We start from the raw sequence: 15,622 nt of genomic DNA, 5'->3' as shown, positions 1-15,622 counted from the left end.
TCTGGACTTTATGTTACTGGCTTGGAGCTTTCCTCTCTACACTCTAAGCTGATCTGAGCTCCAATCTTGTGTAATTGACCTTATCCTCTGCATAGCTGCCTAAGAGATAATCCTTCTAAAGATCAGACAACCTAGACTATGTTATCCAATGCCCGGAACTACTTTTATTTCTATATTTTATTAATTTCAGCCTGTGTTTAAACTGTTCTTAAGACATAGTATTTACATTGATGAGGGCTGTCTGGTATAGCTCAGCTAGCTCAGCAAGTTCTTAAATGAGGTCTGTGGTACCTATACAGCTACATCATCAACCCTGTCTCAAGACACCATCCAAACCATCCTCTCTGCTCCTCCCAAGACCTCCTGCTCTCTAGTTCCCACCTCCCATGCTGACCTCCAAGACTTCTCCAGAGCCTCTCCCATCCTCTGGAACGCCCCACTTCAATCTGCCCGACCATCTCTGTCCAACCTTAGGTGATCATTAAAAAGCTCATCCCTCACAGTTATTACCTTTTGTATCACCGGACCCTCATTTTAGATTGTAAGCTGTCACAAGCAGGGCCCTTTGATCCCTATTGTTTTGAATTGTATTGTGACTGCACTGTCTTCCACTGTAAAGTATTGTCCAAATTTTTTTAGTTATAGACATCCTGTATAATAATAGCCATATATAAGTGCTGTATAGTTAGCAATAGAGATGAGCGAATCGAACCAGGCGAAGTGGAATTAGTTTCGAATTTCAGGAAAAATTCGATTCGCGGCGAATCCGAATATTAGCATACTTCGGGTGCGCGAATCGGATTTTTCCCGATCAGCCGGCAAAAGTGTCCCTGCAGAGAGCTCCGCTATTTCTGACAGTTCTCTGACAGTTCCTTCACATTTACAGCGGTTGAAACATTGTATCTATTTGTTTCCATTTAGGATACAGATGTTTTTATTCGGAAACAGATACAATGTTTCAACCGCTGTAAATGTGAAGGAACTGTCAGAGAACTGTCAGAAATAGCGGAGCTCTCTGCAGATACACTTTTTGCTGTACTGGAATACTTCTTCTTTTCATTCTTCTTTTCATTCTTCTCATTCTTCTTTTCATTCTTCTTCTCATTCTTCTTTTCATTCTTCTTCTTCTTTTCATTCTTCTTTTCATTCTTCTCATTCTTCTTTTCTTCTTCATGAAAAGAAGAATGAGAAGAAGAATGAAAAGAAGAATGAAAAGAAGAATGAGAAGAATGAAAAGAAGAAGAAGAATGAAAAGAAGAATGAGAAGAAGAATGAAAAGAAGAATGAGAAGAAGAATGAGAAGAATGAAAAGAAGAATGAGAAGAATGAAAAGAAGAATGAAAAGAAGAAGAAGAAGAATGAAAAGAAGAAGAATGAAAAGAAGAAGAAGAATGAAAAGAAGAATGAAAAGAAGAATGAAAAGAAGAATGAGAAGAATGAAAAGAAGAATGAAAAGAAGAAGAAGAATGAAAAGAAGAATGAGAAGAAGAATGAAAAGAAGAATGAGAAGAATGAAAAGAAGAATGAGAAGAATGAAAAGAAGAAGAAGAAGAATGAAAAGAAGAAGAAGAAGAATCTTTTCATTCTTCTCATTCTTCTTTTCATTCTTCTTCTTCTTCTTTTCATTCTTCTTCTTCTTTTCATTCTTCTTTTCATTCTTCTTCTTCTTCTTTTCATTCTTCTTTTCATTCTTCTTCTTCTTCTTTTCATTCTTCTCATTCTTCTTTTCTTTCTTCTTCTTCTTCTTCTTTTCATTCTTCTTCTTCTTCTTCTTTTCATTCTTCTTTTCATTCTTCTTCTTCTTCTTTTCATTCTTCTTTTCATTCTACTTCTTCTTTTCATTCTTCTTCTTCTTCTTTTCATTCTTCTTTTCATTCTTCTCATTCTTCTTTTCATTCTTCTTCTCATTCTTCTTTTCATTCTTCTTTTCATTCTTCTTCTTCTTCTTTTCATTCTTCTTTTCATTCTTCTTCTTCTTCTTTTCATTCTTCTCATTCTTCTTTTCTTTCTTCTTCTTCTTCTTCTTTTCATTCTTCTTCTTCTTCTTCTTCTTTTCATTCTTCTTTTCATTCTTCTTCTTCTTCTTTTCATTCTTCTTTTCATTCTACTTCTTCTTTTCATTCTTCTTCTTCTTCTTTTCATTCTTCTTTTCATTCTTCTCATTCTTCTTTTCATTCTTCTTCTCATTCTTCTTTTCATTCTTCTTCTTTTCATTCTTCTTTTCATTCTTCTCATTCTTCTTTTCTTCTTCATGAAAAGAAGAATGAGAAGAAGAATGAAAAGAAGAATGAAAAGAAGAAGAAGAATGAAAAGAAGAATGAAAAGAAGAATGAGAAGAATGAAAAGAAGAATGAAAAGAAGAAGAAGAATGAAAAGAAGAATGAGAAGAAGAATGAAAAGAAGAATGAGAAGAAGAATGAGAAGAATGAAAAGAAGAATGAGAAGAATGAAAAGAAGAAGAAGAAGAATGAAAAGAAGAAGAATGAAAAGAAGAATGAAAAGAAGAAGAAGAAGAATCTTTTCATTCTTCTCATTCTTCTTTTCATTCTTCTTTTCATTCTTCTTCTTCTTCTTCTTCTTCTTCTTCTTCTTCTTCTTTTCATTCTTCTTCTTTTCATTCTTCTTTTCATTCTTCTTCTTCTTTTCATTCTTCTTCTTCTTTTCATTCTTCTTTTCATTCTTCTTTTCATTCTTCTTCTCATTCTTCTTTTCATTCTTCTTCTTCTTCTTTTCATTCTTCTTTTCATTCTTCTCATTCTTCTTTTCTTCTTCATGAAAAGAAGAATGAGAAGAAGAATGAAAAGAAGAAGAAGAATGAAAAGAAAAATGAGAAGAAGAATGAAAAGAAGAATGAAAAGAAGAATGAAAAGAAGAATGAAAAGAAGAATGAGAAGAAGAATGAGAAGAATGAAAAGAAGAATGAGAAGAATGAAAAGAAGAATGAAAAGTAGAAGAAGGAGAATGAAAAGAAGAAGAAGAATGAAAAGAAGAATGAAAAGAAGAAGAAGAAGAATCTTTTCATTCTTCTCATTCTTCTTTTCATTCTTCTTTTCATTCTTCTTCTTCTTCTTTTCATTCTTCTTCTTCTTTTCATTCTTCTTTTCATTCTTCTTCTTCTTTTCATTCTTCTTCTTCTTTTCATTCTTCTTTTCATTCTTCTTTTCATTCTTCTCATTCTTCTTTTCATTCTTCTTCTTCTTCTTTTCATTCTTCTTTTTCTTTTCATTCTTCTTCTTCTTCTTTTCATTCTTCTTCTTCTTTTCATTCTTCTTTTCATTCTTCTTTTCATTCTTCTTCTTCTTTTCATTCTTCTTCTTCTTTTCATTCTTCTTTTCATTCTTCTTCTTCTTTTCATTCTTCTTTTCCTTCTTCTTTTCATTCTTCTCATTCTTCTTTTCATTCTTCTTCTTCTTCTTTTCATTCTTCTTTTCATTCTTCTCATTCTTCTTTTCTTCTTCATGAAAAGAAGAATGAGAAGAAGAATGAGAAGAAGAATGAGAAGAAGAATGAAAAGAAGAAGAAGAATGAAAAGAAGAATGAAAAGAAGAAGAAGAATGAAAAGAAGAATGAGAAGAAGAATGAAAAGAAGAATGAGAAGAAGAATGAGAAGAATGAAAAGAAGAATGAGAAGAATGAAAAGAAGAATGAAAAGAAGAAGAAGAAGAATGAAAAGAAGAAGAAGAAGAATGAAAAGAAGAATGAAAAGAAGAGGAATGAAAAGAAGAATGAGAAGAAGAATGAAAAGAAGAATGAGAAGAATGAAAAGAAGAAGAAGAATGAAAAGAAGAATGAGAAGAAGAATGAAAAGAAGAATGAGAAGAAGAATGAAAAGAAGAATGAAAAGAAGAATGAGAAGAATGAAAAGAAGAATGAAAAGAAGAAGAAGAATGAAAAGAAGAATGAGAAGAAGAATGAAAATAAGAATGAGAAGAAGAATGAGAAGAATGAAAAGAAGAATGAAAAGAAGCAGAAGAAGAATGAAAAGAAGAAGAAGAATGAAAAGAAGAATGAAAAGAAGAAGAAGAATCTTTTCATTCTTCTCATTCTTCTTTTCATTCTTCTTCTTTTCATTCTTCTTCTTCTGTTCATTCTTCTTTTCATTCTTCTTCTTCTTCTTCTTTTCATTCTTCTTCTTCTTCTGAGGATGAGGATGAAGAAGAAGAAGAAGAAGAAGTAGGATGAAAATAAGAAGAATTCCAAGCCGGCAAAAAGTGTATCTGCAGAGCTCCGCTAAGTGTATCTGCAGAGCTTCGCTATTTCTGACAGTTCTCTGACATTCACATTTTACAGCGGTTGAAACATTGTATCTATTTGTTTCCATTTATGGAAACAAATAGATACAATGTTTCAACCGCTGTAAATGTGAATGTCAGAGAACTGTCAGAAATAGCGGAGCTCTGCAGATACACTTAGCGGAGCTCTGCAGATACACTTTTTGCCGGCTTGGAATTCTTCTTATTTTCATCCTACTTCTTCTTCTTCTTCTTCATCCTCATCCTCATCCTCAGAAGAAGAAGAAGAGGATGAGGATGAGGATGAAGAAGAAGAAGAAGAAGAAGTTGGATGAAAATAAGAAGAATTCCAAGCCGGGAAAAAGTGTATCTGTCAGAAATAGAGGAGCTCTGCAGATACACTTTTTGCCGGCTTGGAATTCTTCTTATTTTCATCATACTTCTTCTTCTTCTTCTTCTTCTTCTTCATCCTCATCCTCATCCTCTTCTTCTTCTGAGGATGAGGATGAAGAAGAAGAAGAAGAAGTAGGATGAAAATAAGAAGAATTCCAAGCCGGCAAAAAGTGTATCTGTCAGAAATAGAGGAGCTCTGCAGATACACTTTTTGCCGGCTTGGAATTCTTCTTATTTTCATCCTACTTCTTCTTCTTCATCCTCATCCTCTTCTTCTTCTTCTGAGGATGAGGATGAAGAAAAAGAAGAAGAAGAAGAAGTAGGATGAAAATAAGAAGAATTCCAAGCCGGCAAAAAGTGTATCTGCAGAGCTCCGCTAAGTGTATCTGCAGAGCTCCGCTAAGAAATAGCGGAGCTCTGCAGATACACTTTTTGCCGGCTTGGAATTCTCCTTCTTCTCATCCTTCTTCTTCTTCTCATCCTTCTTCTTCTTCTCATCCTTCTCCTTCTTCTCATCCTTCTTCTTCTTCTCATCCTTCTCCTTCTTCTCATCCTTCTCCTTCTTCTCATCCTTCTTCACCTCTCATCCTTCTTCTTCTTCTCATCCTTCTCCTTCTTCTCATCCTTCTTCTTCTCATCCTTCTCCTTCTTCTCATCCTTCTTCTCATCCTTCTCCTTCTTCTCATCCTTCTTCTCATCCTTCTCCTTCTTCTCATCCTTCTCCTTCTTCTCATCCTTCTCCTTCTTCTCATCCTTCTCCTTCTCCTCATCCTTCTCCTTCTCCTTCTCCTTCTCCTTCTTCTCATCCTTCTCCTTCTTCTCATCCTTCTCCTTCTTCTCATCCTTCTCCTTCTTCTCATCCTTCTCCTTCCCCTTCTTCTCACCCTTCTCCTTCTCCTTCCTCATCTCCAAGGGCATTTAAATTAAAGGTACAGTGTTCTGCACTAATATAAAGGCTCTCTGAAGCCTAGAAACCCTTTTTATAAGTTAAATTCGCAGCGAATAAATTTGCATCGAATCGAATTTCTTCCTCAAATTCGGCGAATCAGCCGAATCGAATTTTTGAATAATTCGCTCATCTCTAGTTAGCAACTGATAGTATCAACACATAAAGAACCATTGTGTATACTGAACTAAAATATCAGGAATTTGAGTTTGATTTGGATATACACTTTGCAACTTCCCCAGCTTAAGTTTTATCCACCCCAATTCTGACAGTGATAGAATGTAAAACAATTCTTCAAGGTTGATTTAATGAAGTGTAGGACACCAGTATGCACAAGTAAGGAAAAATAAGTGTGGCCTTAAAGTGATACGTTTTTAAACCATATCCAGGATCCCTTTAACTGGTGAAAATGTATACTAAAAAAACAGTTGGTTCTTTGATCCAAAAACCTATGTTGAGTATCTGTAAACCCCCTCCTAGCTACTTAGTTGCTTCAATGTGACAACCATGGTCTCTGCCATGGTGACCTCTGTGACCAAGCCCAGATGAGTGGGGAAAAATGCATCAGAGGGTGTGGTCAGAACAGCGGCTGAGGCCATTTCTCAACATTGGACTCCTGGTGTTGGTTGAGGAGCTCCCATCCCTTCACTTGTATTGTCTGACACTTGAATCACTCGGACTCATGCTCCCCTCTTCTCACTTGCCGGTGGCGTGACCCTTTTCCTTCCATCCACAGGTTGGAGTGGTGCCAATAAGGTATACTTTTAACCATGGTCTTCACTGCATTTACATTGTCAGGGAGGAACTTGTCCAGTCTTGGAGTATGGTTCCATGGGGGCTCACTGTGCTGGCCCGACCAGCACTGAAGAATGCTTAAAGCGGAACTTCACTCTCTCAATCAACATTAACTATTTCAAATCCTTATGCTGCTAGCATTAGTAAAGAGAAGAGAAAGCATATCATATTCACTTGTTTAAACCTTTTTTATTGCATTCCTTCATTTTATTTCCTGGTTTCCATGCCTAGGCAAATGATGTCATACATCCCAGGAGTCTTCAGCAGGGGAGGGTTCTCAGCTCAACAAATGCCTGAACTAAAGACAGATGGATTCAAGGAAATAACTGCTGCCTGAATTATCTGCTCTTACTCAAGATGGCTACTACCAGAAATGCCAGGAGGTGTTTTTCAAAATTATTTGTCAGAAAAATAAAACATGTAGACATGGATGGATGAGTTTGTTTTGAATAACTAAAATGATTTATATAGCATTTTTGCTATTGTGGTACTCAGATGCAGTGCAGTTCCACTTTATTAAGCCAAGAGGATATACTGTAAACATCAGAGTGAGCTGTGGTTGTTGAACTGAGGTAAATAATGAACTGGGTGGTGGGATTTCAGGGTAGCATAGCTGTGCTCATGTAAGTAATCAGCTAGGTTGGTGGTTTCTAGGTTACTATAGGTTGGGAAGCTAGGTATGGAATTATACAAGTATTATTACAAGTCAAATTGAGTTGAAATTCCCCATATTCCTTTAGAGCCTATTATTATATTTGGCAGAAAGTGAATAGCACTGAAAGAGACATAATTAGGCTCATTTGCTGTTTAGTTTTGCGGTGCCATAGGCCACCTTTTGTGTTGTGGCCATGTCATTTTCTCTCGAGCCTGCAATCCCTTCCATGTACTGTAACAAGGCATTGTAGCTCTTTTCTTTTTAATGGTTGCCAGGCTGTTTGTTCCCACAAGACACAGAAGCACTTAGAATACTCACCTGCTTAATGAAGCCTAATACAATGCTAAACGATTACTACATACCAAATCCGCTGTATGCTTTCATGTACACTTTAATCAATGCACTTAAAGAAAACCTATCATTTAAAATGTCATAATCCTAGTTTGTTTTATACAAAGCAGTGTGCAAGTTTGTTTTGCGGTTTAAAGTAATGCTAGACCATAGGGATCTAAAGATCGTCTGCTCCTGAGAGCCCTAAATAATAAAGCATAGAGGAAATCTTGCCGGCACATAGCAACAATCAGATTTCTCTTTCGCGTTTTTAACCTGCACTTAAAGGAAATCTATGGCCACAGTATACACTTTCATTTTATAAAATTGGCATAGTAATAGCAATACAAGTATTAGGCATTCCAAAATAAGTTTCCATGAAAAATCTCCTTTCATGTTTTTTATTGGTTGAACTAGATGGACATGTTCCTTTTTTCAACCAGACTAACTATGTACAGTTGTGTTCAAAATAATAGCAGCCAGACATCACTAACCTGATCAATCACTGTTTTTGGTAGAAATGATATTTCTACATGGCAAATCATTTACTAGCAGGTGTAGTGGAGTAATAGAAATCCAACAGACCCAACAGTCATGACATGCATGCTGCTGATTCTGTGTAATTGAATCACTAATTGAAAGGGGCATGTTCAAAATAATAGAAGTGTGGAGTTCTATTAGTGAGGTCATTCATTCTTTGAAAAATAGGTGGCAATTATTGCCCTTATTTAAGGAAGGAAGGCAGAAAATGTTGTACATGCTGGTTACAGTGCATTTCTCTCTGAAATTCTGAGGAAAATGGATCGTTCCAGACATTGTTCAGAAGAACAGCGTACCTTGATTAAAAAGTTGATTGGAGAGGGGAAAACATATGAAGAAGTGCAGAAAATGATAGGCTGCTCAGCTAAAATGATAACAAATGCTTTAAAATGGCAACCAAAACCTGAAAGACGTGGAAGAAAGCGAAAAACTACCATTTGAATGGATAGAAGAATAGCCAAAATGGCAAGGACTCAGCCAACAATCAGTTCCAGGAAGATCAAAGAAGGTGTAAAGTTACCTGTGAGTACTGTTACAATTAGAAGACGCCTATGTGAAGCCAAGCTATCTGCAAGAAGCCCCCGCAAAGTCCCACTGTTGAAAAAAAGACGTGTGCTGAAGAGGTTACAATTTGCCATAGAGCACATTGACTGGCCTAAAGAGAAATGGCGCAACATTTTGATTGATTCTTTTTGGGTCTAGTGGCCGGAGAGTTTGTCAGACGACCCCCAAACACTGAATTAAAGCCACAGTACACTGTGAAGACAGTGAAGCATGGTTGTGCAAGCATCTTGATATGGGGATGTTTCTCATACTACAGTGTTGGGCCTATTTATCGCATACCAGGGATCATGGATCAGTTTGAATACATCAGAATACTTGAAGAGGTCATGCTGCCTTATGCTGAAGAGGAATTGCCCTTGAAATGGGTGTTCCAACAAGACAACGACCCCAAACACACCAGTAAACGTGCAACATCTTGGTTCCAGACTAACAAGATTGACGTTATGGAGTGGCCAGCCCAATCCCCGGATCTTAATCCAATAGAAAACTTGTGGGGTGACATCAAAAATGCAGTTTCTGAGGCAAAACCAAGAAATAGAGTAGAACTGTGGAATGTAGTCCAATCATCCTGGGCTGGAATACCTGTTCACAGGTGCCAGAAGTTGGTTGACTCCATGCAACACAGATGTACAGCAGTTCTCAGAAACAGTGCTTATACAACTAAATATTAATTAAGGGATTCAAAGGAAAGCAAAATCTTCAAACATTTTTCAGTTTATATAGTGAATGTTTGAGTTTGTAAAGAAGAATTCAAACACTGCTATTTTTTTGAACAGTCTAATATTCACTTTTCTTCAATTTTTTTTAGAGGAACAACACAAATGTGATATATTTTTCTTCATGTTTTGATTTGGAATAGAATGTGTAATGTTCCTAATGCATTTGTGTGTATGGAAATAAAAGCTATTAGAAGGATTTTGAGCTTTATTCACTTTTTCAACACACTGCTATTGTTTTGTAACTATGTACATATAAAGTGCAGCGCTTAACAAAATCACAAACAATTAGTGAAAAAATTTTCAAACAATTAGCGAAAAAAAATGTGTCCATTATACGATTTTAAATACAGAAAAAAGTCCCCAAAGGCTGTGATGAAACAGGAAAAATCCAAGCATAGCTGATGTGTCACCAACCATTCACATAAAAGGGTTACCAGAAAGGTATGACCCCCTGTTAAGAGTGGTCAATCACGCTTTGTTGTATAACAACCAGAAAGGCTGGAAAACCGAATTCTTCTCTGGATCCCCAAGAGAGAAATGCCAAAGATCCTCCTACAATGATCCCCAGTTAGGGTAGCTATAACTGCTCCGAATGGGACCAAAACACGTGGCTTAAACATGCAAAACTCCGCCTCCCGAGACTCCTCCTCTCAGCACCTCTGTAGTTCAGAAGGCAGGCTCTGTGAAATGTGTGACACAGCAGTGCCTATTCACAGCGAACTAAGATTTCATATCACAGAATTTAAGGAAATAAATGTGCAGGGAACTTTACAAACTATGGGTAAAGCACCCCCGAAGGGGCCACTAAATTGATAAGCCCTCTGAGATTGTTTTTTCCCCAGGTATTTGATATACAACCTTTACTGCTCTGTTCTGCTGGAGTTGTACAATGGAGACCGGTAAACCCGCTCTGTACTGCTGGAACACTGTTGATTAGGCCACACTGGTAGCCAAGTGCTCAGAGAGTTCAGCACTCTACAATGGACATCTATTTCCTCCTCTGGTCTGGTGCCAAGTGCCTTGAAGCTCCCCAAGCAGTTTGCAAATAGCTCCTTCTTTACCTCCTTCCAGGGTACCCATACAACTAGGTAGGAACTGTAGTTTCCTCCCAGTGGAGGAATATTATACATATTGAAGCTACATCTCTCATAAGCCTCCTCTCAAAGGCCTCTCTTCCTCTGTGTCCAATGTCGACCAGTCAGAGAAGGACATAAAAAGTCAACAGGGACATAGTAAATGAACACGCCGGACCTTGTTCTCCAACAATAACAGTCTTATGAAGTTCATTGGCTTTCTCTTTCCTAAAAGAGTCTGTATGCCTGGACCTCAATACACATGTTTACAGACTTCTAGATTATTCAGATTAGTAGGAGTAAATACACTTTAAAGAATGACATCTGTAATCTAAATGGCTGCAACTTTAAACATGGACAGTTTTCTTTATTTTGCCTTACTGATTTGAAGATGTGCAGGCCATCCTATTCATTATTTTTAAAGGGATTCAGCCTTAAAGTGTTACTAAACCCAGGACCCTTCATTCACTATATTCAGGCCACTGTACACAGAACATGGAAATGCAATTATTTTAGTAAATATAAACTGTTAAATACCTTTTCTCATCAGCAGTATATAGCAGTCTTGTGACTTCTATCAGTGTCCGGCAAAGCACTGGTTAAGCTTAGAGGAGTTTTAATTTTCCCCTGACTGTCCTATGAGTCTGCATAACACCTGACCCTCTGTCTGGACAGTGCTGATTGGCCCTGGGCTAATCAAATGCACCCTCTCTAGCAATACACACCAAACAGAGCATGTGCAGATTTGCCACTGCTGCACTAACTATGGCAGATGGATTGGGAACAGCAAAAGAGAGGAAGGATAAGAGAAGATAAGATCAAACAGCCATTTTACACAATGCAGAGGATTGACCCCTTAGGTTCCATAGAGAGTATAACAAGCATGCTTTACTGCATACACTGATTTTACTGTTGTGGCTTTAGTAACGCTTTAAAGCAAAATCATGTATAAAAATGGTGAAATCTGATTCCCACACTGTGTACTAGCTTCAAGTAAGAGAAGCAACATTTCTGTACGCAAGCAATAAAATTATGTGTAACATTGCAAAGGCACAAGATTTGTATCTCTGAATGAGGTCTAGCAGCATATTATCCCTCCACTGGAAAATGGATTTCAGTTGCTGTGTTTCCGCTGCAAATTTGTAATTCTTTATTGCAGGAAAAGTCCTGCCTTGTGTCTCTAAATTTGATTCCTATACAGGCTAAAAGTTACAGTATGTGCTGTCAAGAGAAGTGTTGGAGACTGAAGGGGTGGACTTTTCAAACTCCCCAAAAGTTATGGAATTGGGGGGGGGGGATTGGAGGCTCCTTAGTGGCCTAATTGCTGATAACCCTACCTGAAATTTTTATTTAATAGGATTGAAAGAGTTTGGGGTGCTGCTGTATGTACCCAAATGGAGGAGAAATATATTTCTAATATATTTAGAAGAAAAATGATATATGTGACATATACTGTATTTACAATATATTGGCCTACGCTAATATATTTTAACATGTATTCTAAAAAATGTAAATTTAAATAATTTTAAAGTCATATATTTAAAAATATATATTTTTAAATATAATCTTCAGATTTTTTTAACATATAAAAAGTCATTTTAACATATATGTTTACATATGTTTGTAAATGCATTCCAAAAATGTAGACTAAATGTATTTTCAAAGACATATATTTGAAAATGTATTTTTAAAAATAGATTTAATATATTTTTAATATATAAAAAACACATTTCAACATACAGTGTATAGATTGTATATATATATATATATATATATATATATATATAATACTGCCAAAATTTGTAGTATTTGCAATATATGTAAATATATTAGGGAAGAATATTTTTTATTTTTCTTCCACGTGGGTAAGCTATTCCAACAGCACATGAACATTGTGCTGTTCGGTAACACTATGTAAAGCTTTAACAAATCCACCAACCTCTATTTTAAAGGCTTTATGTATCATCAATGTAACTCTCAAAGCCATATGAAAAGTCCCTCTGCCTGATGTACATTCATTTTATTAGAAATGTTGACATTGATGCATGTCCCTCATAGCAGTGCCCAGCTTTATAGTTTTTTTTTAAAGTGGAGTCCAGCCTATTCCTAACTAAGCTTAAATCTGCTCCCACCCCTCTTCTAAACATTATTCTATCTACCACGTGAAAGGAAGATGTGTATATTTACCTATTCTAAGAGCGATCCAGTCCGGTCACATGATCAGCTGTCAGCAGCAACTTCAGTGTAAAAAAGGGAAAGTCGACAACAGATGCCCCATAGTAAGTCTATGGGTGATGTCAGCGCACAGGTTCTGCAGTCGCTGGATACATCATGTGACCGGACCAGATCACTATCAGTATAGGTAAGTATATACAGTGCATCCAGAACGTATTCACAGAGCTTATCTTTTGCCACATTTTGTTATGTTACAACCTTATTCCAAAATGGATTAAATTCATTTTTTCCCTCAACAGTCTACAAACAATACCCCATAATGACAATGTGAAAGAAGTTCATTTTGAAATCTTTGCAATTTATTAAAAATAAAAACGAGAAAAACCACGTGCATAAGTATTCACAGCCTTTTCTCAATACTTTGTTGAAGCACCTTTAGCACCAATTACAGCCTCAAGTCACTTTGAGTATGATGCTACAAGCTTGGCACACCTATTTTTGGTCAGTTTCTCCCATTCTTCTTTGCAGTACCTCTCAAGCTCCATCAGATTGGATGGGGAGCGTCGGTGCACAGACATTTTCAGATCTCTCCAATGATAGTCAATCAGGTTCAAGTCTGGGCTCTGGCTGGGCCACTCCAGGACATTCACAACGTTGGCTCATAGCCACTTCTCTGTTATGTGGGCTGTGTGCTTAGGGTCGTTGTGCTGTTGACAGATGAACCGTCACCCAAATCTTACCCCCAGAGCGCTCTGGAACAGGTTTTCATCAAGGACGTCTCTGTACATTGCTGTATTCATCTTTCCTTTGATCCTGACTAGTCTCCTAGTTCCTGCCGCTAAAAAACATCTCCACAGCATGATGCTGCCACCACCATGCTGCACTGTAGGGATGGTATTGGCCAGGTGGTGAGTGATGCCTGGTTTCCTCCAGACATGACACTTGGCATTCAGGCCAAGGAGTTCAATCTTTGTTTCATCAGACCAGAGAGTTTTGTTTCTCATGGTCTGAGAGTTCCTCAGGTGTCTTTTGGTAAACTCCAGGTGGGCTGCTATTGTATATGCCTTTTTCTGAGGAGTGTCTTCCATCTGGCCACTCTACCATACAGGCCAGATTGGTGGAGTGCTGCAGAGATGGTTGTTCTTCTGGAAGGTTCTCCTCTCTCCACACAGAAACGCTGCAGCTCTTTCAGAGTGACCATTGGGTGCTTGGTTACCTCCCTGGCTAAGGCCCTTCTCCCCTCTTCCGGGCTGTCCGCTCTAGAAAGATTCCTAGTGGTTATAAACTTCTTCCATTTATGGATGATGGAGGCCACTGTGCTCATGGGACCTTCAATGTTGCAGAAATTTTTCTGTACACTTCCCCAGATCTGTGCCTTGATACAATCCTGTCTTCGAAGTCTATGGACAATTTCTTGGTTTGGTTTGTGCTCTGACATGCACTGTTAACTGTGGGACCTTATATAGACAGGTTTATGCCTTTCCTAATCATGTCCAATCAACTGAATTTCCCACAGGTGGAGTCCAATCAAGTTGTGGAAACATCTCAAGGATGATCAGTGGGAACAGGATGCACCGGAGCTCAATTTTGAGTGTCATGGTAAAGGCTGTGAATACTTTGGTACATGTGTTTTTTTTATTTTTATTAAAATTGCAAATATTTCAAAACAAACTTCTTTCACGTTGTCATTATGGGGTATTGTTTGTGAATGTTGAGGGAAAAAATGAATTTAATCTATTTTGAAATAAGGCTGTAACATAAGAAAATGTGGCAAAAGTTAAGCGCTGTGAATACTTTCTGGATGCACGGTACATCTTCCTTTCAAAGGGTAGATGAAGTAAGGTTTAGAAGAGGAGTTGGATCAGGTTTAAGCTTGGTTAGGAATAGGCTGGACTTCTACTTTAACAGTAGTTTGTTTATTAGCCCTACAAAAGGAACAAAATTAAGTTCCAGTTCCCCACCACCCTTACAATTTTGTGGACAAAGTGTGGTAACAGTAGGAGGGGTATGGTTAAATGAAACCCAAGCCTATGCCATTATGAGTGAAGAGAATGTAAAGCACAGAGTGCAGGGGTCAGGATTAAGTAATGCAAAGCGTACAGGGGTCTGGACATGCGGAGTGTGACTTACATTGGAGCCTGTGCACTGTAATGTTTACTCTATGGTGCCTGCTTCCTGGGGATGATGCTGGGAACCCTTGTTTCCTTGGAACAGACCCCTCTCAACAAGGACTGTCCCCAGGAAATAGGAATGAATGTTAACCTTATTCATAACAAATCACAAAGTCAGATTTTGAAGAATGGAGAGCCTATTTACTCATATATAGGGCTGATTAACTAAAACTGGGGCGTGCAAAATCTGGGTCAGCTGTGCATGGTAGCTAATCAGCTTCTAACTTCAGCTTGTTCACTTAAGCTTTGACAAAAAAAACCTGGAAGCTGATTGGTTTCTATGCAGAGCTGCATCAGATTTTGCAATCTCCAAATTTTTTTTAAATCAAACCCTACTACACATAGGCACTATTTGTCATAGGTAAATGTCATATGACAAAGACACATGATGGTTGTAGTGAAAAATACCTGAATGTTGGGGAAAAGATTTGAAGAAAGACTCCTGTTGTCCTAGTTAAGGTGAATCTTCAAGGATTCCTGTATGAAGAGTTCCTCTGACGCACTCATTCAAGTGGATTTGTTGCAGATGGCTTCCTAGGAGGGCATGTTTAGTCATAGCTAAAGTACAGAAAGGAACAATAGCTATGAGCTGGCAAAGTAAAGCCAAATGGACAGGCTTTTTATTTCAGACTGTGTGGCTTCTGCTGAAGTGCCTATAGACATTATTGATTGTTGACAATGATCATTTAATTCCCTAAAGTGAGCCTGTGGGATCAGTAAAATGACTAAGATAACAATACTAGCTAATAGCTCACAAACATTTTCCTTTCTCTCTCGGTCTGTACTTCTAGAGCCAGTTGAAGTTTTACCAGACCTGTTATATAGAGACTTTCCTAAAGTTATCATTTGCCAGGTCATAAACTCACCTTGTGTTCCACCATGTTAAGATGCTCGGGCATGCTCATGTATGTTTAGGTTCCTCTACAACAGTGGTTCTCAACCTTTCTAATTCCGCGACCCCTTAATACAGTTCCTCATGTTGTGGTGACCCCCAACCATAAAATTATTTTCATTGCTACTTCATAACTG

The sequence above is a fragment of the Staurois parvus genome, unplaced genomic scaffold (genome assembly GCF_062004578.1).
Source record: "Staurois parvus isolate SC_StPar_1 unplaced genomic scaffold, SC_StPar_1.0 ptg000422l, whole genome shotgun sequence".
Lineage (NCBI taxonomy): Eukaryota > Metazoa > Chordata > Amphibia > Anura > Ranidae > Staurois > Staurois parvus.
The sequence above is the reverse complement of the archived record's forward strand: the minus strand, read 5'-3'. Positions refer to the sequence as shown.